This window comes from Chiroxiphia lanceolata, chromosome 11, assembly GCF_009829145.1.
Source record: "Chiroxiphia lanceolata isolate bChiLan1 chromosome 11, bChiLan1.pri, whole genome shotgun sequence".
Lineage (NCBI taxonomy): Eukaryota > Metazoa > Chordata > Aves > Passeriformes > Pipridae > Chiroxiphia > Chiroxiphia lanceolata.
The window spans coordinates 12,567,058-12,581,909 of NC_045647.1; positions in this window are offsets into that span (position 1 = coordinate 12,567,058).

Here is a 14,852-nt window from a genome sequence, read left to right on the forward strand (position 1 = left end):
GCATTTGGCGGACACAGCAGCCACCTGTGTTTACCCGCTCCCATCTCGTGCTGGCACGTACATGATTACAGCTTTTGGGCTGAGCCGCCCATCTGTTTATAGCAAACGCCTTTGAGCAATGTGCCGACGCCTCCCGTGAGTGTTGCTGTGCCAGGCCAGCCCGCCTGGCACCTTCTCGTCAGAGATGGCTGCAGGGCGACTCTATGCACCTACACAGCAAAAAAACCTCCTATGATGGTATTCCTGCCCTCCTTGGTACACTTACAGGTCTCTGAAGCCCCATTCAGGAAATACATTGGACGCTGCTGACATGCGACTGAAGTGTGGGATGCCAAGTGGCTGCACTGCCGTTGTTCCCTGGGACAGGGATCTGCTATGCTGCCCAGCTGCTCTCAGCTACTGTAGAGCAAGATCACAGCCCGGATGGTTTCACTCCGGAGTCCCAGGACAGGCAGGAGTTGGGCAGTGGGGCCCTGGCAGATGGCAGTGGGATTTTGGGGTCAGCACTTGGAGGACAGAAGAGATGTGGACGAGCAGCAGCAGAAAAAGATGCTGCAATGAGATTCGGTCAGAGGCACCCTCAGAGCTATTGCTATCAAAAATAAAAGGAGGAGACAGCCCCAGACAAGCCCACCCGCCCACCCACTCCCATTGCCAGAGACATAACGAAATGTTACACAACCGTGCCGGGAGGCTCTCTGCTCACGTCATGCCTGGGCAAGAAACGGTAAGAGCTGGGCACATGTAATCAGGAGCAAACCCTATTTATAGCACCATATAATAAGCTACATCTGAGCGAGAAGATGAAAGGGAAGATGAGTCAACAGGGTAAACAGAGCTGAACTTTCCTGCTAGCAGGGCAGTCAGTTCATGTAATGAGAGACATTACTGGGAGAGCTCTCCCCAGCAGCATCACTCCCAGTGGATAAAGGCTGACAGCTACATCCTACTCAGGACACATCCAGCTCCCGCAGAGGCAGCCCTCGGTGCAACCCTGGGGAGAGAGGCAGGGGCTGGGCAGACCCAGCTACTGAGTTAACGGCCCTTTATCTTCATCCTGCTCATCAGCTCCTGGCTTTCTCCTTCCTGGAGGTGGGGAGAAGCCGGGGTCTTCAGTACCCCCACACTGGCACTGCCTTGGCTGCCCTGTGCACCTGTGCCATCTGCAATGGTCCCATGGGATTCTCTGGGTCCCCATCCAGCCATCAAGAGCTCACACCAGGAGAGGGGGCGTGTCTGCCACAAATACAGCATAACCAAGCTCAGCTCTAGAGAAAAGCAACCCCGAGCTTGGCCTCATTAAGCACCAAGGGTTAACCATCAGCGAGGGTCCCTCAGATACAGCCCTAGGGACCACCAGGTCCCCTCCCCAGCTTAGCAAGCAGTCCCTGCCCAGCCCAGTTGCTCATGCAGCCAGCGGCTCACACAATGCTATTTTTAGCCTCCTCACCCAGCCTTTCATTTTAAAGCCACCCATGGGAAACATTTCCATTTTATCATGAAAACAACTCTGCTGCAAAAATAAATTATGAGGACATCAAAGTGCTAAAATAAAGGGGAAGAAAAAAGGCCTCCTTATGCCAGGGAGCAGGGAGAGCGGAGGGGTGGCTCTGCTTCTTCCTAGTGGGATGGACACAAAGCAACCTCCTAAAGCTCTTTCAGAACAAAATAACAATGTACCAAACAAGAAAAGCAAATTAAAATGAGAGAGGAGAGCTGCAGGGTGAGGACGCATTGGCAGCAATGCAGTGAGCCCTCATGGGGCAGATGGATCTCCTCCATCCAGGCCAGGGTGGCCATGCCCAGATTTCGCCTGGTTGCATCCCAGGGTGATGCTGCACATCACCCCCACTCTGGGTCCCCAACAGCTAATGAGCACTAGCCCTTGGCTCCTTGCACCGCTCCAGGTCATGAGGAAGCCGCTCTACTTAATGCCAGTTCTTTGTTAACCCATGGCATTGGGAATACAATGTTTCTGGGCCATAAAAACGGCTGTGGGCATGCTGGGATCAGAGGTGGGTTGTGGCCAGCGCTGCCATCCTGCTCCCATGACAGCTGACAGCATGTGCCACCTCCCTCACCTGTCAAAAATGGGAACAGCCTGAGCATGGGGTGATGCCAGTCACCCCAACGTCCATCTGGTCCCTCATACCTTGAACTGGAATGCTGGGGGATGTCCTAGAGACACTCTGTACTCTTTCACCATCCACAAGACCCCAAGGAGCAGCTGCTGCACCACAAACAGCCATACCACACATGCCAGTCACGAGCCCCGACACTTGCCAGTGCCAAGGGCAGGGTAGGCAGCAGAGATACCCTTGCTGCCCTCGCAATAGCCGTGGGGAGCACAGCCCTTAAATGAGGGCAGGGGACAAGCCAAGAGCCTGACCTCTGTTTGACATCACTAAGGGTGAAACCCAAACCTCAATCCACAGTGTCCATTACCTAATTAATGGGTTATAACATGCTTGAGGAAATAAACCTTTCCCAGCCCAGTGGTGAGGGCTCTTGCAGGGAGGAGGGGGCAACTGCCCATGCCCCCACACCAGTATTCTCTTGTGCACGTAACTGGGCAGGAGCAAGTGCTGGGTTCGCCTGTGCTTGTTTCAGCAATTCAAAGCCTTCAGCCCCTGCAGAAACTGCACAGGGAGAAATCCCTAGAGGAGCAAGGCCCACTGCCTGGGCTCCCAGGGCAGCTGCCACCACCCTCACAGCACCCAGGGCACAGCAGGGAGGGGGACAGACAAAATTGGATGTCAGCTGCCAATGTTCTGGGGAGAAGCCACAGAGAAGTCACCCCCCAGGCTGGTGACGCACAGCAAAACCCAAAGCCTCTGTCCCGGCACACGCACAGCTCCTCCCGGCATGGGGTCCTGCACACCCCGAGCTCAGCAGGCTGCAGGGACCATTTAATTGTGGTTTATGAGACGTCCCACTGTGCTGATGCCGTGGGAGGAAACAGTGTCCCACGCAAGGGCGTGACCCTGATGGATGTGCTGTCACCTCCCCACAGTACAGCTCAGTGGGGACCAGGCTGTGCTTGCTTCTCTCTGGACGACTTGAGTCAAACACTTAATGATTTTCCAAGAAAAAGCTGCACTGATGCTCCCTCTGCACAGCCATCTGATGCTGGAGCCAGCCAATGGCTTCCCAAAGGAACTCACCGGCTCCAGAGTCCTCTGTCCTGGGCAGCCAAGGCAGGGCTGCACCACTTATTTTTGAAAAGCGTTGTGAACTTACCTGGATGGGAAGGGAACGCTGCATTACCCTGGCTTGCTTGCTCCCTCCCTCCCTCTCTCCTTCTCTGCATTAGGGCTGGCACCCCTCAACTCCCTGCTCCTGTTAGCAATTAGCTGTTCTTGGTGGAAGGTCTCTCCTCAGCCCAATCTTTCAAAGAAATACCCTTAGGGGGAAAATCCCCACGTGTCATATCATTAACAATGACACCAGCCTATATTCACTCCAGAGGAGTGAGTTGGGATGACACAGGCATGGGCAACCTGGACATACGTGGTTCAACCTTGTAAAATGTCTCAGTCTACAGTGAGATGGGTGAGGCAACGCTGCAGCTTGGCCGGGATGCCTGCATGGCCCTCCTGGAGCCCTCCCCTTCAGGACCATGCCAAAGAGAAACTGCCTTTGTTTTGCTCTCCTTGCACTAAACAGACTTGCTATCCGGTTATTTTAAGAAGTTGGCACAGACAGATGTACATGGGCTTTCTTTGGAGTACTGACTTGTGCTGGCCACCCTGAGAGCCAGCCAGCCCTGTCATTAGCAGAGGTGCAGATCTGGGGGCTGTGGGTGGTTCTGTTTGCTTTGGGTTTTAAACGTGCTCCTGTATTCCTTGGTATCTGCTCCTGCAGCTCCAGCTGGGCACTTACCAGGGCACAGCTCAACCAGCTACGCCTGAGGTTCTGGTCTCCCTGGTGCCACATTCCCCTTTGCTCCAGTTACAGGTAAATTCAGACTATGCTGGCTAAAAATACTGACAAGCAATTAATCCCTCTCTGCGAGGTGGGACATTCCCCCCTCTGCAGAGAGTAGGTGAGGAGGTGAAGCCAAACCATATCAACATAACAAAATCCCGAGCAAGTGAGAAGGTGACTGTCGAGGTAGCACATTTCTGCTGGTAAACACAGGGCTGAAGTTCACTCCTTCTCAGAAACACGTCTACTGTAGTTCAAAACCCTTCCACCAGCTGGACCCCTGTCCCTGCACAGCCAAGGCTCAGCTCCACCATTAACTCAGAAAATGTGGGAAGAAAACAATTTCTAGTGCTGCTGACACAGGGTTTCTGTGGCCCTTGGCATTGGTACCCTGGTGACCCACCATGGAAGGTTATTTTGTCCTGCCAATAGCCCTGTTATCAAGTGCTGACCCCACAGGCAACTTTTTAGTTGCTTTTGGCCACAGGAAAGCTGCAGTGGGGCTGGAGCTGGGCGAGATCAAGCACTATCCCTAATGGAGAATGTTCCAGTAGCTGCACAGAAGCAGTCCCAGAAAACCTGCTGGCCGGTCCCTCATCCCTGTCCTGCCCCAGCAGACACGACAGGGTCCTATCCTCTTCAACATGCCCCAGGGGCTTCCTGTTTTGCAGCACTGGGGAGCCCTTCAGCTCCTGCTGGGGTTGACACTGGGGGTGTTTCCCAGGTGCCCCTCAGAGCATATAGAAACCTGCTGGAACAGGTTGCAGACCAGGACAGCCCGTGCTGTTCCCTCCGCAGGTACGGATGTCTCACACCCTCCTCCCCGCTGCCCAAACAAACACATTGCCGCGCTCATTAAAGCAGCTGGTTTTCACATCCGGCTCCCTGCGGTCACACCTCCACGGGCAGTGCCAGCAGCACGGTGACTCACCGGAGGCCTTTCAGTAGCCCTGCAGTGACGCTCAGCATCAATCGGAGGTGGCACTTTCTGCCACTCCACCTGGCAGCACGGGGAGCTGGAGGTACCTCCGCTGCAGCTCAGCTGCCTGCTCTGCACTGTGCAGTGACACCCCCCGGCTCGGGGCTTCCCTGCCTGCACGGGACATGCAGAGGAGCCGCAGCAGAAACACAGTTGAAGGGGACGTCCTGCAGCAGCAGCAGGACCTGCACCCTTCCCCTCAGCACGTACAATGCCAGGCAGGGGTGCCACCACCGCACACCCTCCCACAGTCTTTGCAAGGGGGTCCCCAGGGTGTGCTGACCCCCAAGTTACCGCTACCAAGGATGGTGACATGTTACCAGTACCAGCAACCATGCTGGGGACACCAGCAGCCATTTAGGGTAGCATGAGAGAGAGGGTGATGGGAGGTGACACTTCCCCTCCTCCAGTCCTGGCCACATACATCAGTTCCTGGGGGGTATGTGGCCTCATGGCCCATTTGAGTCCCCAGCTTCAGTCCCACACAGAGCAGGCAGACATACACACATATAAACCCGCTGTATAGAACATAAGCAGATCCCCTCCATGCAAGCACTCCAGCCCTGCCCACCCAGGACGCGGGCTGGCCCCGGCTGCTGGCGCAGGGCTCAGCACGGAGTGAGGTTATCCTTTATTGCACAATGCTGGAACACAGCGGTTACCTCCCTCCTGCCACCCTGGACTTCACCCCTCCCTCCCAGCCCTTCCCCAGCTCCTCCAGCTACAGCTGACTGGCATCCTCGGCTCTTTTTTAGCACACGAGCCCGGTTGTTTCCCTGTCAGAGGTTCATGTTTTTATTTAACTCCCTTTCAGCTTCCCAAATTAGCACGGACAGGCTCCTGCACTGTTTGCCTTGGAAGAAGATGCATTGCCACAAATTATTTTTGATTTAAGTAAACAAAACCTCTCCTCTCCTTTTTTACTTCACTTCTCTTTGATGTCAGTGGCTAATTTCAGTGCCCAGAGAAGCGAGAGCAAGGGCACTGGCCAGGACCCAACACGAGGCACCGGGGACACCGTGGGCTCCCTGCCCTGCCACTGCTGCAAAGCCAGCAGTGCTGCAAAGGGCCACTTGTGCCCCTAAGCCCCAAAACAGCCCCAAGCTGTAGACTCACCCCAACAGCAGCACCTAGAGCTCCGGTTTCCAACCCTACTGGCCAGATGCTGGTGCAGTGTCAGGCTGCTCTGTCCCTCCTGCCCTGCTCCTGCATGTGCCTGCTGGTGCCAGGACAAGGGCCAGGCTCCCCACTGGCATGCTGCGGATCACTGCATCATTTCTCCCACCCAGCATGCCACTGCATGGGTTTCCCAGTCTGGAGCAGCTGGGGAGAGAGACAGGTGGGTGGACATGAGGCCGGGGTTGCCACAGGGCATCATCCAGCCAGGCCAGAGGACACCACGCTTTGCAGCTGGTGTGAAATGTTCCAGCTTGACATCATTGCCTGGTGGTGGGGATGAGGACAGGTGGACATGCTGTGAGGGGGCAGCAGCCCATTCCCAGCAGATACATGCGGATACTGGGATTTGTCCCAGTTTGGCAGTTCCGAGTGGCTGAGCCAAGAAATTAACCAGTGCAATTCCCAGCCGGTTTCTCACCCTCCTCACTGACCCATCCAGCCCTCTCCCTCTCCCCTCAGACAGTTTCTTTTGCTGCCTCCATCCCAAAGCTCCTCTGCATTTGCAGCTGGGAGGAGGCACAACTCCCTGGGGATGGGGAAGGCTGGCGAAGAGGAGCAGCCAAATCTGGAGTGTAGGTTTGAAATTTGAGGGTGCTGGGAGCCTTGGTCATTGCAGGACACCACAGGGGCTGCAGCAAGCCCTGGGTGGCACAGTACAGCATGTCCCTGTGGGTGAGACCACGGGCAGCATGAGGCCAGGTAGGACCCCAGAGTGGCCCCTCAGGGCAGGGTCCTGCAGTTGTAACAGTGTTGAGAGATTTTTGAGTAACATGTCGGGCAAGGTCCCATGTCAGAGAAGATGCATGGGGTGATGTTTATCCAGCACTCAGACTATTTTTGGGACCTGTTTTGCAACAGGACAGAGCCTCCTCACCCATTGGCATGCAAGTACCTTGGGGGCACAGCCCCTCCCAGCACAGCAAGTGCCTTGGCCCCACGGTGGGGGCAAAGCAGTAGCTTTGCAGCCTGGTGCAGAGGCCCCCCTTCAGCAGGGCCAGCCTCCACAGGGGACAGTGACCCCACTGTGCCCCATCCCCTGCAACCCACCTAGACACACTCATGGCTATTTATAGCTGGGGCTGAGGTTGATTTGGATCAAGTGGAAGATAACAAGGTTATTTTTAGGTTTATCTCAGCCTATGAAGGGACATAGGCTTTGCTGGCTCAGACAGTCGCTGCCCAACCTGTCGAGGCACAGCCAGGCTCTGGGATGAGTGACTCCCATGATGGGGTTGAAGGAGGGACACACTTTGAATGCAGCAAGGGATCAAGGGCACAGAGGATGCAGTAGAAGAGGCCTTCACACACCGGTCCCCATTGTGCCACCCTGCCTGCCACCTTCATCGAGGGAGCAGCAGCACAAGGAGCCCTTGGCTCCAGAATGTCAGGACCCAAAAAAAACAGAGCCCACCCTGTCTGTGCCCCTCGAGCCCCTCCATCCCTCCTGACATGGTGGGCAGGTACCCACGGGGATCCTGTCTCTCCCATCACAGCCGTGCCCTCCCCAGGACGGGATGCTGGCGCCGCGCATAATTCTGTGGGAAGGCGGTTTCAGACCAAGAGCTCCAGCTTGGCAACATCCGACTGCCAAAACAGTTCCTTTAATTACAAAGTCCCGACGCTGGGCTGAACAGCATCTAAAAATATCAAAAATACTAACTCACCCCGTAATGAGGCATTTAGCAGAGGGAGCCACCACAAAAAAACAAACCAACAGCACTGGAAGGATTTTCCCATTGGGAAAGCTCATGGAGCCGCCATATTCTCCTGCAAAATGCTCCAGTGAAACCACAGCTTTGGAGGGAGGGGAGACAGCTTCCCCATAGCTGCATATCCCCTTCACTTCAGCTCCCTGCATGAACCCTTGGGGTCCTAGCAGGACAAACCCTGGGGGAAGTGGGATGATGCCCCAGGTCAGGCCAGACTCACCCCACAGGGTTCCAGTGCCTGTAATGCCATAATATCTTATATTTTCTTTTAGATTTTATATTTCCTTTCTGATTATGCAGAGGTAATGATGGGTTTGACCACATCTAAAATGATTGCAGCAACAACTGCATCAACTTGTCCCATACACTGCCAACCCCACAGCTGAGACTAGGTAAAGCAGCAAGCAGTTGCAAATAAAATTTCAAAAAGGGAATTTCTGGGCAATTTGAACACTACACAGTGCCAGTCAGTCCAGCTTATGACAGCAGGATTGCCTCACCGGTGCTTGGAGAGGTTTAATGGTCAAAATTTGGTCATGCTGAAGGCAGTGCTGGCAGGCCTGTGGTGGAATGGGTGTCTAGCACCAGCTCTTGGGTGCCCTCAGCTCTGGCATGGGACCCGGAATTACTCTGGGGAAGATTCCTGAAGGACGTGGGAATCGTTAAGAACGGGAGGTTCCCTGGAAATGGGGAACCAGCTCCCACTGGTGACAAAGCTGGAGGAGTCATTCCAGCTGCAGTAATGGTCCTGGGAGACTGACTCCCACCTCCGATGACTAAATCTCACACAAACCATTCCTGATTTCCCCAAAGGAGCTATGAGAGCCTCATAGCTCCGGGTATCCAGGAGGGGAACAGGGAGGCCCCGCTCTCACCACCCACCAACTTTGGCCCTCCACAAAGGGAAGGGGACAGGACACCAGCCATGTCCTCGGCACAGAGAGAGGTGTGACTATAATGGGAACAAGCTTTGACCACAAACATGCTGCATAAGAGTGCTGGCATCACATCCCATCCCTGTGGTCTGGGACTCAAGGGCACGTCTCAGGAGAGCTCCTGGTTGTGGTTCAGTTTTTGATTTACGTCAGCTCTTATCAAGAAAGCTTTCTGTGTTCTTTATAACAGGAAAAACACAGCTAGGACTGTACAAAGGTTTCTGCCACTCTTTCAGTCCCTCCTAGCACCACTGTCAAGAGGCTGGCACTTCCCAGTGGCCCACTCACACTCACCTCCCTAAGGGCTTGCCCTGCCCAGAGCGGGGTTATGTTCCCTTCCCAGGAATTGGCTGATGTCACTGCAGTGGCTTTGCTCCCTTTCCCGGAGATCCCTCAGCTACTTGAAGAAATGCAAATGACTCCAGCTGAACCCACTGGCACAGCCAACAACCTTCCCGATTGTAGGAGCAACTCCCAACCCCGATGCTGACACACAGTTTCAAATACTTTGTCCTGCCCGTGCAGCTCCAAGAGAGCAGGAAGGTGCTGCCTGGGCACACCTCCTGCCAGCCCTCAGTGGCCTTTCACATGCCAGCCTCCCTCGGTCAGTAGGACAAGATATCAGCCTCCCTCCTCCTGTGCCTGGCACGGGGTTGCACTTGGGAGATCTGAAGCTGACCCCAGTCTGATCTTTGGCAGGCACCTCGGTCACTCAATTAAAGGCAAACCCACAGAGAGCAGTGTCCCAGGGCGGTGAAGTCAAGTGACAAGCGTTTGGTTTGTGGTGCACAAGGGCACGGTCACCTGGCTCCCCGGGGGCCTTGGGGTTGAGCTAAACAACAGCCTGAAAAAGCCAAGGAACTTTTTGTGGGCAGCTGCTCACTGCCTCATCTGATCCACCGTTCCCAAACCAACCCTGGACACCTCTCAGGAGCTGGCTGCCTTTCACTGGTGGACCACTGGCATGGTGGGAAGGGCTGGAGGCAGTGGGAGGAGAGCACTCCTTCCCCACTGCACCCATCCAAAAGCAAGAGGCCAAGGGGAGCACCTGCCCCATCTCACAGCCCCCCACTGCAGCCATGCAGAGGTCACTCTCTGCAGCACATGTGCCAATGGCACCGTGGGCATGAGGGCTTCATCCCTCAGGGGCCAGGACACCAGTGGACACCAGGCTCCTGCCGGCATTAGCAGCCCCTCCAGGGGTTATTTTTCCAAACACTGCCCATGCCTTGATGCCCCCCGAACCACAGATGGCATGTCAGCTACACACCTTTTGCTCTGGCCCCTGCCATGGGTTTTGCAACTTTTCCCTGCCTTTTCCCCCTATGCATTACAGGCGGCTTCACCTTGGGAAGTTTGATGCTCACACCCTGGATCCCTGTGCCTGCTCTGGGAACCACAACCAGAAACACAGCAAGGTCAGGGGTATGCACAGCCAAAATGCCTGAAATCTAGTAAATATGGGTCTTGCTAGAAAGATGCTGGTTAGAGTACACAGTACTGTGCCTTATTCCTTGATCCCAGCTGCACCCCAGGATCAACGAGGAGAGGACCAAACCAGAAGTGGGGAGCAGGGAAGTGGCAAAGTGGCAGGTTTCAGAGCAGAGAGGAGCTCAAATCTCAGCCCTGCCCTGCCAGGAGCCTGAAGCCCCATGGGCAGAGCTCACCTGTGGCTCGGCACACAAGTGGGATGAGCTCAGCCATCCCTTGCCCCTGGCACAGAGTGTGGAACAGGAGGTGCTGGTACCTGAAGCCCAGGCCCCACCACGTGGGTCAGGGATGGATGAGTGGGTTCATACCCAGGCTGAACTATTACATAGGGGCAGAAACGTGTGGGCTGCCACGCAAAACTGTAAATAATGTTTGTGCCAGAGCCCAGCTCCAGAGTCAGCAGGACTGGGGAGTCTTGCCCAGGTCTGGGCAGGTGAGGGCAGCTGGGATGGGCACAGGGAGCCTCAGGAGCAGCACATGGCACTTCAGGGTAGACTACGCAAGGTTCATGCCCCCTCTCAGCCTGTTGTATTTAAATCCCTTGGTTGTGAAAGCAAGACCTTACACAAGCAAATAAATATTATCTGAAAACACAAAAGCCTTGACAAATCTCCCAAAAATTCTCTACGTGGGCTGCACAACAGTTGCACAACAGGAAGAGGCTGTTGATCCCATTTCTGTGTGCCGGCACAGCACCGGCCTCCACCCAGAGCCGCCTGCTCAGGCTCCAAATGCAGCTAAACCCAAAGTCAGGCACTGACACAGAGAATAGTGGCAGGTAACCCATGGCCAGGTACATCTCCTACTAACTGAATCCAGGTCAGTAGCTCTCAAGCACTGCTGGGAGATTTGCAGGAGCCCTCCTGGCCACGGTGCTCTGGTTGCTCAGATGGGAACTGCTGGCAGGGGAGCAGGTGCTGAAGAGAGATGCAGAGAGGAGAGAAGAATGCTGCACAGGCTCTCCTGAGCTGTGTGGGATGGGAGGCCTGACATCATTTCTCCAGGGCTAAAAGGGGTAGATGCATCACCTCCGTCTCCTCCAGCCCACAGGGAATGGGATGCACAAACTGATTTCACTCCCAGCAGTGGTGCTCTGGCCCAGCATCACCTATTTTTTTCCTTTCACATCCATAACATCATCCCCCTCTGAGCCAGAGCCCAGAAAAAGCCTTCAAGAGCTGCTGACACAGGGAGGTTTTCTTGCAAGCCAAATCTAGTAACCTGAAAACAAGTTAATTATTTAACTCCTTTCAGGGGTGACTTGCTCTTAAACTTCAAAGTCTGGGCATCTTATGGAAGGAGTGAATTTGACCCTGAGAGCACCCAGCATCAAGCATAGGAATGCTGGGCTTTGCCCTTGGATGGGTGACACATGGGTTCGGCACATGTGGAGGGTATAACTCCCACAGAGAGACCAGACCCTGCGTAGACATCAGCCCAAAGCAAGGAGCAGAATTTGCGGTTTGGAGCTGGGGGCGAAGCTGATTCCCCCAGAGTGCTGCAGCAGCTCCCCATCCTGGTCCCTTGCTGCCACCTGGTGCCACCTCGCTACAAGTGCTAGCAAAATGGGGTGTTGAAATTTGGGATGCCACAGGTGTCGTGGCTGGGGACCGCATGGGCACAGAAGCACCCATGAGGTCCTAATCCACAACATCTGTGATCCCAAACAGCCTCAGTTGTCCTCCAGCCTTCACCTGGATCTGCAAACAGGCCAGTGACCTCTCTCCTGCCTACAGGGTCAAATGCAGGACTCCAAATATTTCACAACCACCTGGACACCACTAAGGGTTATTTATGCTAAGGCAAATATGTTCCAGGTATTGAATCTGGAGGTGGTCCCCACAGCATCCCAGAACTGCTTGGGAACGGAAATACAAAGCACCTAGAAACTGTCAGAGTGGTCAATAACAATAATTACTCTTGTTACTCCAAATCAATTTTCTTTTGCAATAGGGCAACAGGCCCCAGTGGCAAAAAGAGCAATAAAAACTATTTCTTTAGTAGGGTTTTTGCTAAGCAAACTCTGTCATTCCCACTGGAAAAATAAAGAAACTCAAGATTAATTCAACCTGCAAGGTGGCTGCAAAATATGCAGCAAAATTCTTCTCACTAGTTACCAGTGATTCCCTGTGGAAGTGGAAGGAGGCACACTGTTTTCGCCAGCTCCATCAGTGCCTCAGTAATTGAGCTGGAGGCCAGGGTGCTTAATGAACACACAGCTGATATCACTCCAAGGGGATGTGCTGGGAGGCTGGGGTAGGATACAGATGATCTTGGTAAATAGACCAAAAAAGTGTGGGCAAAGAAAGGAAGATGTGGTTCTGGAAAGACTTATGCAGTATTCTGCTTCCAGGTATGAATAACCAGCGTTCAAAGGCAGGCTGGGGATCAAGGTTGCAGGAAAGCGTGAATCACAGGCTGAACCACGTCATTTGGGGTGGGGTGAGGGGATGTTATTGTCACTATTTATTTATTTTAAACCAAGCTGACCGGGGGTGTTTGCTCTTAAAACACGCATGAAGCCAGAAAAGTCTAAGCTCAGAGCTTGTACCCTCCAGGTACAGGAGCAGCTGGCAGAGCCTGCAAGATTCTACTCTGGATGCAGAAAGTCTGCAAACACGCAAGAGGGAGCTGTGAACAGGCTCCCAGCATCCGATGGGAACAGGAGAAGTAATAAGCTTGAATTTCAGCAGAGTTTCAGGCTACTCGTTAGGATGCCCTCTGAGCACATGTCCAAGACCAGTGGGGACGTTCAGAACTCATGCAGGAGATGATCTAGGGATGACCTGGATGGCCTCTCAAGGTTTCTGCCAGCCCTGCATTATTACTATCACATGAAATGGCTGTGGAGCACCGTAGGCTGCTCCTTCAGGACACAGACTGACCTGCTTCTTGAGCTCCCCCAGCTTTCCCAATGCTTGGGTGGCAAAGGCAGAGGCCATGGCAGACCTGAGTGATGCCTCCCCCTGTAGCTGCACGTGCCTGTGCCTTCAGAGGACCCTGCATTACCCACCCAGGAATTCAGGACACCTGCACAGAGGTGGTCCAGAGCCTGGGCCAAGGGAATGCTCTGCAAACCCAAGGGGAAGCACAAATCCCAATTCTGCTACTGGAAACCTGCCCTCTCACCTAATGCTCCCGCCCAGCTTTTCCTGGAACGCAAGAAAACAAATAAAATCAACAGAGCCGCACCCCAGGGCTGTGCGTGGGTCCTGCTCTCTAGAGCAAAACAGGTTTCTGGGAAAGAGTGGGGTTCAGAGAGGGGTGTGAGGGCACTGTCTGCTGAGCACCTGGCTTCAGGCAACAGCCAGAGCCCTTGTCAGACCACCCTGCTCACAGCTATTTGCTGGGCTTAAAAAAGTTGATGAAAAAGGCCTTTGTCAGAAAGATCTCTTCAGCCTGTCAGCTGAAATAAACCACCAAGTGAAATTTTGTTTCAGCAAAAAGGCACACCCCAAGTACCCAGGAACAGCTGCCCCCAGCTCTGTCCCACCAGATACCTGGATGCTCAGCAGCAAGAGAGCTTGCTCAGAGGCATTTTTAGATTTATTTCAAGCCAGCCCTGTTGTGTTTTGCAGCCTCTATTCAGGATACAGCAAAATAGCCTTAGCAAGACTCACAACAACCAAGGAGCCTGTCGGCTGAAGACTAAGTTTCTCTGTAAGAAGGGAAAATCGAGGTTTGCTCTGCATGTGTGGAGCTGTGGTCAGAGGCAGCAGACAGGCAGCGCTGTCGGGCAGGGAATGGTAGGGAGAAGCCACCGAGCACTAGTAGCTCGGCGAGTATTTAATGAATAATCCCAAACCACCCCCAAGAGTTTCCTGTTCGGAAAAGGACCTCCCAGAAGGAAAAACAACCAAAACCCGTCCCCCCACCAGATCCTGTATGTTTTTCTTGCATTTGCTGCAAGTCTCAGCTGGAGGGTCCTGGCAGGACACCCTCGTCACAACACAAGGCAGCCACAGGCATCACAGGGAATATGTGCCTTCACCACTGCAGGGACACGGGTGGGGGGCTGTGGTGCCCCCTCCACAGTGAGTGAGAGGGACCATGCTCCAGGGCACTCCTATCCAGGCTTCCGCAGGAAAAATAGCGTGTCCAAGAGGATTGTGAAACACATTGAGTCAAGGGAAGGCTCAGCACACCCACGGCAGCACCCAAACCATTGTACCAGACACCCTGAGCATCACTCTGCCTGTCGGAGGATGCTCTGTGCAGGGCTGTGCTGGTGAAACCCTCCCACAAGGCAGCAAATGCTGTTATTCTCCTTTGATGGAAAAAAAAAAAAGGGAAACAATGCTTCTCCACTGCAGACAGGCATGTGTCTATAACTGTGTGGAGCAGGACCCAGCCCAGGTTTCCCTGAATGTCCATGTTTCAAGGACACCACATTTTCCCCTTTGGCAGCAGCTGGGCACACACCAAATATCACCCTGTCACCAGCTCTGTCCCTCCTGCTTCCACTGAGAGCCAGGAGCAGGTACCACCACAGACCGGGATGTTCAGCAGCAAAACAGCTTGCCCAGAGGGATTTTTATCTTTATTTCAAGCCAGCCCTGTTGTGTTTTACAGCCTCTTTCCAGGATACAGTGAAACAGGCTTAGCAAGACCCATAACAACCAAGGGCTGACT